Source organism: Bidens hawaiensis, unplaced genomic scaffold (assembly GCF_021521415.1).
Source record: "Bidens hawaiensis isolate Kalapana, Puna unplaced genomic scaffold, B.hawaiensis_p1.1 tig00036241_1, whole genome shotgun sequence".
Taxonomy (NCBI): Eukaryota; Viridiplantae; Streptophyta; class Magnoliopsida; order Asterales; family Asteraceae; genus Bidens; species Bidens hawaiensis.
The window spans coordinates 77308-90000 of NW_027505400.1; the positions used below are offsets into that span (position 1 = coordinate 77308).

The window sequence follows — 12693 nt, forward strand, 5'->3', positions numbered from 1 at the left end:
GTGAAGCTGCGTGCGCGGCAAGATACAGTTAAGCTGGCAGGGTTTTCGGCTGAGCGCATCGGCTACCACATTAGCCTTACCAGGATGATACCGGATCTCACAATCGTAATCGCTGATGAGTTCGTTCCATCGGCGTTGCCTCATGTTAAGTTCCTTCTGATCAAAGATATGCTGAAGGCTTTTATGGTCAGTGTAAAGGATACACTTAGTACCATAAAGGTAGTGTCTCCAGATCTTCAAGGCAAAAACAACTGCACCAAGTTCGAGATCGTGAGTTGTATAATTCTTTTCATGAACCTTAAGTTGCCTTGATGCGTAAGCGATAACCTTGCCTCGTTGCATAAGAACACAACCGAGACCTTGGTTGGAGGCATCGCAGTACACGACAAAATCATCATTACCCTCAGGTAGCGCAAGGACAGGAGCTTCACACAACAATCGCTTGAGCGTCAGAAAGGCTTCTTCTTGCTTCGAGCCCCAAATATACGGTTTACCTTTGTGCGTTAGAGCTGTTAATGGCAAAGCGATCTTCGAGAAGTTCGAAATAAATCGCCGGTAGTAACCAGCTAAGCCCAGAAAGGAACGGATCTCAGAAGGAGTGGATGGCGTAATCCAGTTCTTGATTGCTTCAATTTTGGATGGGTCGACATGAATACCCATCTTGTTGACAACATGGCCAAGAAACTGTACTTCATCAGACCAGAATTCACACTTGGAAAGCTTAGCATAGAGTTGCTCAGCTCTAAGCTTTTGCAATACCAACCGAAGATGTTGCTCGTGCTCGGCCTTCGTCTTAGAATACACCAGAACATCATCGATAAACACAATCACGAATTTATCCAAGAAAGGCCTACACACCCGGTTCATTAGATCCATGAAAACGGCGGGTGCGTTGGTTAAACCGAAGGACATGGCCAAGAATTCAAAATGGCCATAACGAGTTCGAAAAGCAGTCTTCGGAACATCTTCATCGCGGATGCGCAACTGGTGATAGCCAGAGCGGAGATCAATCTTCGAGAAACAAGAGGCACCTTGGAGTTGATCAAAGAGGTCGTCAATACGCGGTAAGGGATACCGGTTTTTAATGGTGAGTTTGTTCAACTCGCGGTAATTAATACACATGCGAAACGATCCATCTTTCTTTTTAACGAACAACACCGGAGCACCCCAGGGCGAAGAGCTAGGGCGAATGAATCCTTTAGCAGTCAACTCTTGAAGTTGGCTTGCCAATTCTTGCATCTCAGCGGGTGCAAGACGATAAGGAGATTTAGCCACGGGGGAAGCACCAGGGACAAGATCAATACGAAACTCGACTTCACGAGCGGGAGGGATACCAGGAAGATCATCAGGAAAAACTTCAGGGAAATCACGCGCAACAGGGATATCGCGAAGCTTCTTTTCTTCAGCAGGTTTAACCACATGGGCTAGAAATGCAATACACTTCTTCCGCATGAGTCTTTGGGCTTCGGCGCAAGACATAAGTTTAAGACCACTGGAGGGTTTTTCGCCGTAAATATGAAGATCACCATTTTCTCGAGGTATGCGAATCAACTTCTTGGCGCAAATAACTTCGGCGCGATTATGCGAAAGCCAGTCCATACCAATAATAACATCAAAGCTTCCAAGAGGCATAGGGATGAGGTCAATCAGAAAATCGTTTTCGTTAAGGTTAAGCGTGCAATCTTTAATCACTGAGTTAATTAAAATAATTTCACCATTAGCCAATTCAACTGAAAAATATTCTTTTAAATCGTTGCGCGGTCGCGCAAGCTTCTGCTCGAAGACGCGAGAGATAAAACTTCGATCGGCGCCAGTATCAAAAAGTACAGAAGCGTAAAATCCGTTAAGCAAAAATGTACCATTAACTACGTCATTATTCGCTTGCGCTTGGTGCGCGGTTATGTTAAAAGCTCGTCCACGCGTCACTTGGTTCGAAATCTGGTTCACCGGATTCGCTTGCGTAATCTGAACTTGTAGTCTCGGGCACGCGTTCCGGAAATGACTGGGATCACCGCAGTTATAGCACGACCTGGGTCGTGAGTTTTGGTAGGTTGGTTGTGGGTTCTGCGGGTAGACTGGTGGTATTGGATTGGCGGGAGGGACTCTACAGTATTCGGTTGAGTGACCAACGCGGCCACATCGGTTACATTGTCGACACGGGGTCTGAGTTGGGTGGTGAAGTCTACAGGTTGGGCAAAAGGGTTGGTTTCCTGTGTAAGGTTTCTTAGTTGGCGGGGCAGGGAGTGCGGGATTGGTTAAGGCATAGTTGTGGACTATAGGAGGTGTTGGGTAGGCTGACAGAGGGTTAGGCGCGTAAACTGGAGGTTGGTAGGCGGGTTGCTGGACTATGGGCGGGTTGGTAAGCGCGTAAGCTTGTCTGCGCCTACGTTTCTGGTTATGGTTTGAGGGTTCAGGTTTGGTTTCTGCGGGTTCAGGAACAGTCTTGGTGAGTTTGGTCTTTTCTGTTCCCCGCAGGAACAGGGTTCCTGCTCTGACATGGTTGTCGCTGAGCACAGCGGCCAACTCGATGGCGTCAGAGAGGGTTACTGGGTTTCTGGCCCATACAGAATCTTGAATTTCCATGGGGAGACCCCCAAGGAATTTCTCTATGGCTCGGCGGGAAGGGGTAACAAGGTGAGGGACAAGCAAACTTAGTTCATGGAAGCGCGTCGCGTACTCGCGCGCTTCGCCACTGTACTGCTTAAGATTCCAAAATTCCTCCTCCAGGCGCTTAACTTCGTTGGGAGGGCAGAATTCTCGCGTAAGAATTTCCTTAAATTCCTCCCAGAGCATGCTGGAAGCAGCTTCTGCGCCACGCGCATGAGCTACTCCATTCCACCATGTAAGCGCTCTGGATTCCAGGACACTGGAAGCATACAGGGTTCGTCTGTCTGAGGGGCATTGGGTGTGGAGGAAAGTGTTTTCAATTTTCTCAAGCCACTGGAGCATCACGGTGGCTCCTTCAAGGCCTGTGAACTTTGGAGGGTTACCCGCGTTGAAGGATTTAATGTTGTAACTGGAGGTGTTGGTATTGTTTTGGCTCAAAGCTTGGGCTATTGCGGCGGCCATTTCCTGGGAACGTTGCTGTCTACGCATGCGCGAGGCTTCTCTTCTTTGAAATCGGCGAGATAGCGGAGGCATTCTATAATAAAATTTTAATTTTAGTTAATATCTTGGTTTTAGCGCAAAGTTTTAATCTTATAAAGCTTGGTTTCGCGGAGTCAGTTACTGTCAAAAGTTAAAGTAAAATAAATGACCATAAATGCAGACTTAATAAAGGTAACAAATTCGAATCAAGAATCGACAATTCATGTATCACCATGACTTTTCAATCTTCAATATAAAATACACAAGGAAATGAGTATTGGAGGTTGACAATTCATGTATCACCATGACTTTTCAAGTCTCCAACCTCAGAACATAATCGTAAATGGAAATTGAAGATCAACTATTCATGTATCACCATGACTTTTCGGATTTTCAAACCCAACAAACGAATATGTAAGAAAAATCAATAAAAATCGAAATTCAACAAAAATCGAAATATCGCGAAATAAATCATAAAATCATATACTGCGCAAGCGCGAGCATATTCATAAATAACGAGTAATTAACAATAAGCGTGCAAACATGAGATTTCTCTCATGCGCGAGAAGGGACTCTTAGGTATTCTAGGCCGTTACGTCTAACCACCTATCCTAAAGTCAACGAGCTCTGATACCAATCTGTAACACCCCGACCAAAGGCGGATTATACATCGGGGCGCCACATATTGTTTCATTACTCGTGACACTATTGGGTGTCAATATTTAATAAATACATTCATTCGCGCACGCGCAGGGTAAACACAAGATAACATAAATCATCATAAATCAATATATTATAAAGCAGAATATTCGAACAACAATAACTTGTCTTGATACATTTTAATCTAGGTCTAAAAGTAAAAACGTCCTACGCGTCCACAAGCTCCAAATGTAGCTACAGCAAACCTGAACATGTGTTAAAATAAAACGTCAAACACTTGCGTGTTGGTGAGAAATCAAGTTTAATACAATACATAGATAATCATAAATCTGCGCGCAATACGTGTATGTCTGGTGTTTAACAAGGGTGCAATCAGATTGTGATCAAGCCTAAATAGATCATAGCTCATAGTTCATAGTTCAATCCGTGCTCCCAATTGAGCACAAAAACGAGAAAACATCTGTGCAAGTGTAAACAAAGAAAACCGTAAACGATAGGTCTCCCGTGTTCATCTAATGGATCCATGAAAACTTCGGAATAGGCCGAACAAAGCGGTTAATGATACACACATACAAATAACAGCCAAGTAAACGTCCTCAACACATGGGATACTGCGCGACTAAAGTTCATAAACAAATTTAAGACTGTAAGTTTGTATGAACACATGAACATCCCAAAACATTAAAAATAAAAAGGGATTAGGTACGAGATTACTCACATGATAAACGATGCGGTGTAAGATAAAGCAAGAACCAACTTTAAACAAGCACAAGTTAACCTATAATTAAAGATTATTGTTTTAACGATTTGTTTTAAGTCTTGATTATAAGTTAGCATAAGTAAATTATTATATATATTACCGGAAAAGCAGGACAGAACAGGGAGGAAGACGGAGGCAGAGAGGAAGACGGCAGAGAGAGCAAGGGGCAAGAGAACAGGAGAGATTAAGTGTTTTGTGTGTGTAGTGTTATGAAAATATTACTATTATTTATAGGAAAACCCTAGGAGACATAATCCCTAGAAAAGGGGAAAGGATCTATAACAGGATCAAGCAAAAGATATCAAAAGCATAAGAAAACAAAAGCAAAAGATATGGAAAGATATGGCAGCTGCAGGGGGGCAAGATAAAGCTGGCAGGGAACAGTAAAAAGCATGGGCGGGTCAGATAAAGGTACTGGTCAAGCATGGCAAAAGCAGATCTCAAAATATAATGTCAGTCACTTTTTCTGCCAACCAATGGGGTTGGTGCGCATGCTGCGCCAAAAGTGGCTTTTCAGACATAAAGCAGATTAGGTCAACAGCTCAAAAGATAAGACAACACAAAAGCAACGGCTAGATTAAACAGAAGAAAACTCAAAGGGTTCAGCGCGAGAAGGCTAAGGCGCGAAGGCAGACACAGAAGGTCAAGAGAGCGCGAGCGCGAAGGCAGACAGAAACAACCTTAACGCGTCGCGGAAAGAACTACATTTCTAAGCGCGTCGCGGGAAGAATCACATTTCTTAGCGCGCCGCGGGAGGAACTAAAATTCCTAGCGCGCCGCGGGAAGAACTATAATTCTTCGCGCGTCGAGGGATGAACTACGATTCTTAGCGCGCTGCGAGAAGAACTACAAATCCTTAGCGCGTCGCGGGAAGAACTACCGTTCTTAGCGCGCTGCGAGAAGAATTACAATTCTTAGCGTGCTGCGAGAAGAGTTCGTCTCGCGAATCGCTGAAACAGGTGGTCTTCACGCAGGCTTCCTTGCAAGGGGTCTGCGCAGACAACCTTAGGCGGGAAGGAACAAAAGAGTTAGAAGAAAAAGAGGGAAACAAGGCTTAAGGGCGGGACGGCGACAAGAGGGAAAAGAAGGCGGAAAGAGAGAAGGAGAGGGACGGGACGGCGGAAAGAAAGAGAGAGAAAGAGGCGGGAAGGAAAAGTATATTATTATTAAAAGTAAAATATAAGTATAAATATTAAATAATAAAAGAAAGAGATCGGGTCAGAGAAACGGGTACCTGGGTCGGGTCGGATTCGGGGCAGATGTCACAAACGGCCTCTGTCATCAATCTTTCTCTTTATTCTCGGCCACCGAAAAACGAATTCCGGTGACCACCACTGTGCGCCGCCGTCACCGCCACCCATAGTCACCGGCGGTGGCATACCCCCGAAGCCTTCAGCACAAAACAATGACCGGAAAAGCAAGCACTAACTGACACCGTGGTTCAATCACCGGATAAACTTACACCACCGTCATAAGTCACTTGTGAGCGGCTCCATTCGTCCGAAAAACAGTATTCCGACCGCCAGAACGTTCACTACCAATCCACCACCACACATAGTAAATAAAACCCACTGCCTTAGAAAATTTCCCACTTCCAGATCCAACATTCTCATGTCACCGAACGTCCTCAACCGTAAAACGAAATTCCGGCAGTATCATCGTTTGATGTCATCCCACCAATAACAACATCATTCAGATCTAAATTACCAGATCTTTGAGATAATGACCGCCTACAGTGGTTCTCATCTTGTTGATTCTTTGTTCTTCTTGTTGAACTTCTAAAACTCAATAAAACCATAAACGAAACTTTAAATGTGGCGGAGAACCTAGATCTATGAACCCAAGACGAGCTTCAAACGCCTTTTTTTTCTCGGATCTTCAAACTTTATTTTCCAACTTCAACAGGTCTTTAACGTCTCGGTTCGGGTAATAGCGGAAATAAAACCCGAATATCAAGAACAAAGTTGAATCATAAGATTCGACCCGCTCTGATACCAATTGTAGGTCCCGAAACCGGATCCGACAACGAACAGCTTTGTTCTTGATAAATGCTCGAGACGGGTGCGGTAAATCAAACGACCGAACATAATATAAAGATAATATAAAGTATAGGAACGATCTCGTTATCGGTTGAAAGATTTAATATATTAAACACGAACCGACCCACCCAAGGTGAGCTCCCCTTGGGTGGATGATTTACACTATACAAACACACACAAAAAGAACATACAAATGCCATATATATAGCCAAATAAAAGCATTTTCTAGAAGATTTCTTCCTGTTGAAGCTAAACGCGGGTGCCGAAGTCCTTGTTTCGTGTCTGGTTTTACACAGTTCGACAAAGTTTTGATATCATAAGTCAAGGGGGGTGATTGTAAGGCCAAAAGGTTGTGACTTGCGATATCAAATTACGAAACCCATTATATATTTATGGTCAAGTTAATAATATATGTCGGCGAGAAAACCGGACACGAAACAAGGACTTCGGCACGCGCGTTTAGCTTCAACGGGAAGAAATCTTCTAGAAAATGTTTTTATTTGGCTATATATATGGCATTTGTATGTTCTTTTTGCGTGTGTTTGTATGGTGTAAATCATCCACCCAAAGGGAGCTCACTTTGGGTGGGTCGGTTTGTGTTTAATATATTAAATCTTTCAACTGATAACGAGATCATTCCTATACTTTATATTATGTTCGGTCGTTTGATTTACCGCACCCGTCTTGAGCATTTATCAAAAACAAAGCCGTTAGTTGTCGGATCCGGTTTCGGGACCTACAGTTGGAAAATTGGTTATAACTAACATTTAGCATGCATGTTTGTTTAGTTATTATGTTTGGATCCAAACACATGTGTAATCGGCCTGAGTTGCTTCTAGTTTCTATCTTTTATGTTAGAGATCATGTAATGTCATAAATGTTTGAATGACTATTTACGATAACTGCTTGTTCGTCTATCGAGTAAAATTTGTTTAACTGTTTGCAAAATTTGTTTGACTGCTTGTAAAATGTTTTAACATATTCTGTTATAAAAAGATTGAGCGTATTCACGTTATAAAAGGTTTAGACGTATTCACGTTTTAAAAAGATTGAACGTATTCATGCTCCATAAAAAGTAAGACGTATTCACACTCGTAAAAGAATCCAGACGTATTCACCTTTGTTTTGATCAGTTTTTTGTACTGAGCGCGTTACCTCAGACCTATAGTACAAGATTAACTTTAGTAAATATCTAGATCGAATTATATAGCTTTAGACCTTTCGTATGATTTGCATAGCTTTAAACCTTGATAAATTATTTGTCTGAATAAACATCTAGACATGTAGTCTTTTTGTTTATTTATCAATTATGTATTATATTTCTTCTTCACGAAGAGACGTCTATTTTATGTTTCTTCTTAAAGAAGAAACGCCAATTAATACGTAAAACTTAAATTTCTTAATGATGAAGAAACGTTAGTTTGACTATAACCTTTGTTTATGAAAAACTATAATATATATTTAAAACTTTTCTAGGTTTAGGTTATACCCCCGACTAGAGTCTAAGTCTTTACTAAACTACTTAATCGGAACCCCTACCTTAACACGAGTACTTGGAGTGTAAAGCTTAAGGTTGATCGAACAGCACTTCTACTCCACGTCGTGTGTCGGGAATCAAATCGTCGAAACTGCCCAGCTCGTTGGCACGCCTCTCGAGATTAAGTGTGTGTGGTTGAGAGTGTTTTTGGATGCAGAGCGTGAAGTGTCGTGCCCCCCATTTTATAGGAAAATTTTGGGTTTCGTCGCGTATCGCAACTAGCTGAATAATAGGCTGTCGAGTAGCACGGCGTCCTTTTAACTTCGGGAGCTGCCATATGGCTTCATGACTCGCCGTGTGGTCCAACACGTGTCCCCAGTTACTTAACGTGTTCATCGCGTGTCGCGGTGTTTAAATGGTTGGTTTATCGTGTAGCGCGACACCGCCCAAAATCAGATACTTTCTCAAGCCTGTGTGTTTCGCGATGCGAGATGGACTACCAGAAACTTTATTTAAGTCAATTTGATTATTTGGTGAAATTGAAAATCAATTGATGATAGATTGATGATTTCGAGATGTTTGATGACGATTTCATCAATCAATTTCAAGTTACAATGGTTTAATTTCATATCTAAGAAGTTACGCTCGCCAATGTCAAATTTGGATTTCTCAAAATTAGGGTTAAATTGACAATATTGTATGATTCATGGTTGCCAATTTATTTCGATCATATTCAAATCAATTTGGATGAATAATTTTGTGATTGTGTTAGTCACTTTTGGATCGAATGAAACATGTCAAGTTTTGGGGCCGCGCAGTTGAAATTCATCCATCGTACTTGCATATTTGGGCTCATAAATGATTGAATTTTGCCTCTCTTAGTTTGATTTAGCCCTCGTTTATGAGTTATTGTTTACTCAGAGTTGTGCAGATATGAGTTATTGTGATTTTCACATGAATTGTCCCCTCGTAGTTGTGCAGAACTGCAGATATGAGAAAACAGATGGTTCGCACATGTTTAGATACTCTCGTAGATGTGATTGGAGGTGGGTGGTGGTAGTGGAGGTGGCCGGTTGTGTGGTGGTGGTAATGGAGGTTGTTAGGGCTGTATGAAAAAAAAAGATTAAGTGGTGGTGTGAGACAGACTTTTTTATTATCATTTCATTTAAAAAAATGTCACGTCAGTAAGAGCACAAACAGAGTTAGTGTTCCGTTACATATGGAGTGACTGGAAAAATAAGACGATTGTTGGGAGTAGTGTGTAACATTTCTTTAGTTGAGAGTGTTCCTATCTAATGAAAGTTGAGAGTATTTTAAAACAATAACCCTTATATTAAACACATCTAACATTTTTAACAAAAAGATTCTATTAATCTAAAAGATGTTACAATTAGAAAACCACAATATTTTATGTTAAGGGTTAAGTTATCCTACATGATCTCCTAAATCTATAAAGTGTACAAAGACTCAATGAATCACAAAATATAACACAACGTCGAGTAAAATATAACACAATATTGAGTTATATAACACAATGGAGAGGAAAAAAGACACAATGACGAAAATAAAGAAAAAAAAACACAATGTCGAGTAAAAAAGATACAATGACGAAAGTAAACAAAAAACACAATGATACATAAAAAGACACAATGATCTGAACAAAAATTCTAAAATCTTCAAACTAGAAATTGAAAAGCTAAAACCTAAAATTTTATATTGTAGAGCTTGACAACGGTTCCAATGTCACTTGTTTGAGTTCATTCAGAGTCCCCTTTGATACCATTCATATGACTTCCTATTCTTAAAAGACTATATATTTTAACTTAACCCGCCTCCTTAAGTATTACTCTAGCAAATCATACATGCTTAATTAAAAATTTAACAATATCATATCATTGTTATTTAAGCCTTAACTAAAAGTGAATCATTTATATACAGAAATAAAAAATGTTGAAACCAAAATATAGGTAAACTTCTACTCTGTCTTGTCGCCCATTCCCCACTCCAACCCATCTTTACACAATAAAAAACCAATTTCACTCCAATAAACAAATCACCATCATCATAACATTCACATGATCAAGTTTATCAGCAATGGAAGAACATAGGCACATACTCCCCGGAGGCAAATATGAGAAAGGTAGACTCATCGGAACCGGCAACTTCGCTAAAGTCTACTTCGGCCGCGAGCTCTCCACGGGCGAAAGCGTCGCCATCAAAGTCATCAATAAAGACCAAATCAAAGATCAAGTCATGGTCGACCAGATCCAACGAGAAATCTCCGCCACTCGCCTCCTTCGTCACCCTAATATCGTCCACATCTGCGAGGTATTACCTTCTTTTTTTTTCTTTTCCAAACGACAACTTTCATTAAAAACACACAAATTAATTAGCAAGCTAGTGGCCCAAAATAACAAACCCCACTAGCTAGAAATTTTTTTTATATGGGTTTTTTTATATAAAATATACATAATTCCTTATTAAACTCAGAACGATTACAATAAAGTGGCAGACAAGCGGGCAACAAGTTGCGTCACAACTCTCTTTTGAATAGCAAAGCCAATCCTGCTAAAAACGTAGCTAGAAATTAAAATTACACTAATTCGTCAACGACAAAGACTTGAACGAATATCTATTTTTCATCCAGGTTTTAGCTTCTAAATCCAAAATCTATTACGTTATGGAATACGTATCCGGAGGCGAACTGTTCGCCAAAGTCGCACGCGGCCAACGCGTGAAAGAAGACGTTGCTCGTAAGTATTTTCAGCAGTTAATCAGTGCTGTTGATTTCTGCCATAGCCGCGGTGTGTCTCACCGAGATATTAAGCCAGAAAACCTGCTTCTGAACGGTGAGGATGATTTAAAGATAACTGATTTTGGGTTCTCTGCGCTTCCGGAACAGAAGCGGTACGATGGACTGCTACACACGCAGTGTGGAACGCCTGCGTACGTGGCGCCTGAGGTGTTGAGAAAAAAAGGATATGATGGTGCCAAGGCGGATATCTGGTCATGTGGCGTGGTTTTGTACGTTTTGTTAGCTGGTTTTTTACCGTTTCATGATGAGAATGTTATGAAGATGTACCGGAAGATTTTTAAATCGGAGTAAGAGTTTCCGCCGTGGTTTTCGGCGGAAGCTCGGAAGCTGATCTCGAAGATATTGATGGCCGATCCGGAGAGGCGGATCTCGATTCAGGGAATAATGCGCGTGTCGTGGTGCCGGAGAGGTCTTCAACGGCAGAACTCGGTTAAATTCAAGAAGGAATCATCATCAAACTTGCGTAAGTACGAGTTATTTGTCTTATTATTGTATTAAAAGGTTACCTTCGAATCGAGACAGTGTGCGTTTAGACAGAGGGGTGAGCAACATAAGGATCAGACCATTGAAACCTTTTTATCTGACTCGTAAAACCCTTAATTAGATCCGAATATATGATATGGGTCGGGTAAAGAGTATTTAAATTTCACCTTAAAGGGTAAAAGGGTTTCAAGGGTCTGACCATTTTTCAAACCCTTTACCTGTTTATTAGTTTCTAGATAGATATGCATCAGGTTCGCGATTAATCTGAAATGTAGGAGAGGTTTGTATTTTATATATGATTCATCATAAATTTCCCAACTACTAAGAAAAATAAAAATAAAAGGCCATACTACTGACTGGAAACATATACATATGAAAATCACTGAAATGTTCTCTACATGTAATTTGTGAATGTGAATATTATTTGCATCGGTTCAAATGGTTGATAAATTTTCGAAGTTAAAAGTTTATTGTGTTATTAAATGATAGTATAATTGTTCTAGGATTCATATATTAAAGTCATATATGATATATGCAACTAGTAAATGCATAAGAGGAGCTGCGATTACTGCTTTAAAGGGTAAAGGGTTGGACCCTTGAAACCCTTATTTATACCCGACCCTTTAATTGTTTAGAGGGTAGGGTCACGGGTCCAAATTTCTTCCTAAAAGGGTAAAGGGTCCGGGTAAGATATTAGGTAAAAGAGTAGGGTCTTACTCTTTGAACAGTCCTATTTAGGATTTTTTTAAAAAAAATAATGCTTTTTTTAAAATATTGATCACAAGTAATGTTATCTCCAAAGGTTAATCACATCTAAGGTTTTCTCCAATACAAATGGCGATTTGAAGTTGAAAGTATAGGTGTGCAAGAGAAGTTGTAAGAGAATGTCTGAAAAATAGTACAATTGCCATTGGGAATGGCGATTTCAAAATAAAAAAGTACCATTGTCATTGCCAACGACGATTTGTACCAAAAAGTAATGTATTGCCATTTTCAACGTCGATTTCTACCAAAAAGAGTGTTGCCACTATCAATGGTGATTTTTGCCAAAAAGTACTTGTTGCCATTACAATGGACAATTTCTACCAAATTTTTGCAAATATTCACAACTATTATATAAATAATATTAGTCCCTACTCATCAAAAGCCATTCCTACCAATTTCAAGTCACAAAACAAATTAAAATGTTTGTTTCTATTTTTGTTCAGTTATATTGAGGTGGTAATGTATCATTCGAAAACGAAATGATTTCGTGTGACAGCTCCACGAGAAATACTATCGTTATTATCAAACAACAATTATCATATGAAAAACTTTTGGATTTGATTTGTCTCCATCTTCAATTTCAAAAAAAAAATTTATAAGCTTATTT

The 12693-nt window shown here is 40.3% G+C and overlaps 1 pseudogene across 1 annotated transcript in view; it reads left to right on the top strand.

The window, feature by feature from the left end:
* Positions 1-9999: 9999 nt before the first annotated feature.
* The window catches only part of LOC143612957 (CBL-interacting serine/threonine-protein kinase 5 pseudogene), a 10623-nt pseudogene continuing 7929 nt past the window's right edge, over positions 10000-12693 (top strand). Inside the window, exons 1-2 of the transcript XR_013150031.1 lie at positions 10000-10351; positions 10671-11301. The product of XR_013150031.1 is annotated as a CBL-interacting serine/threonine-protein kinase 5 pseudogene (transcript). The remainder of the gene's footprint in view (positions 10352-10670; positions 11302-12693) is intronic.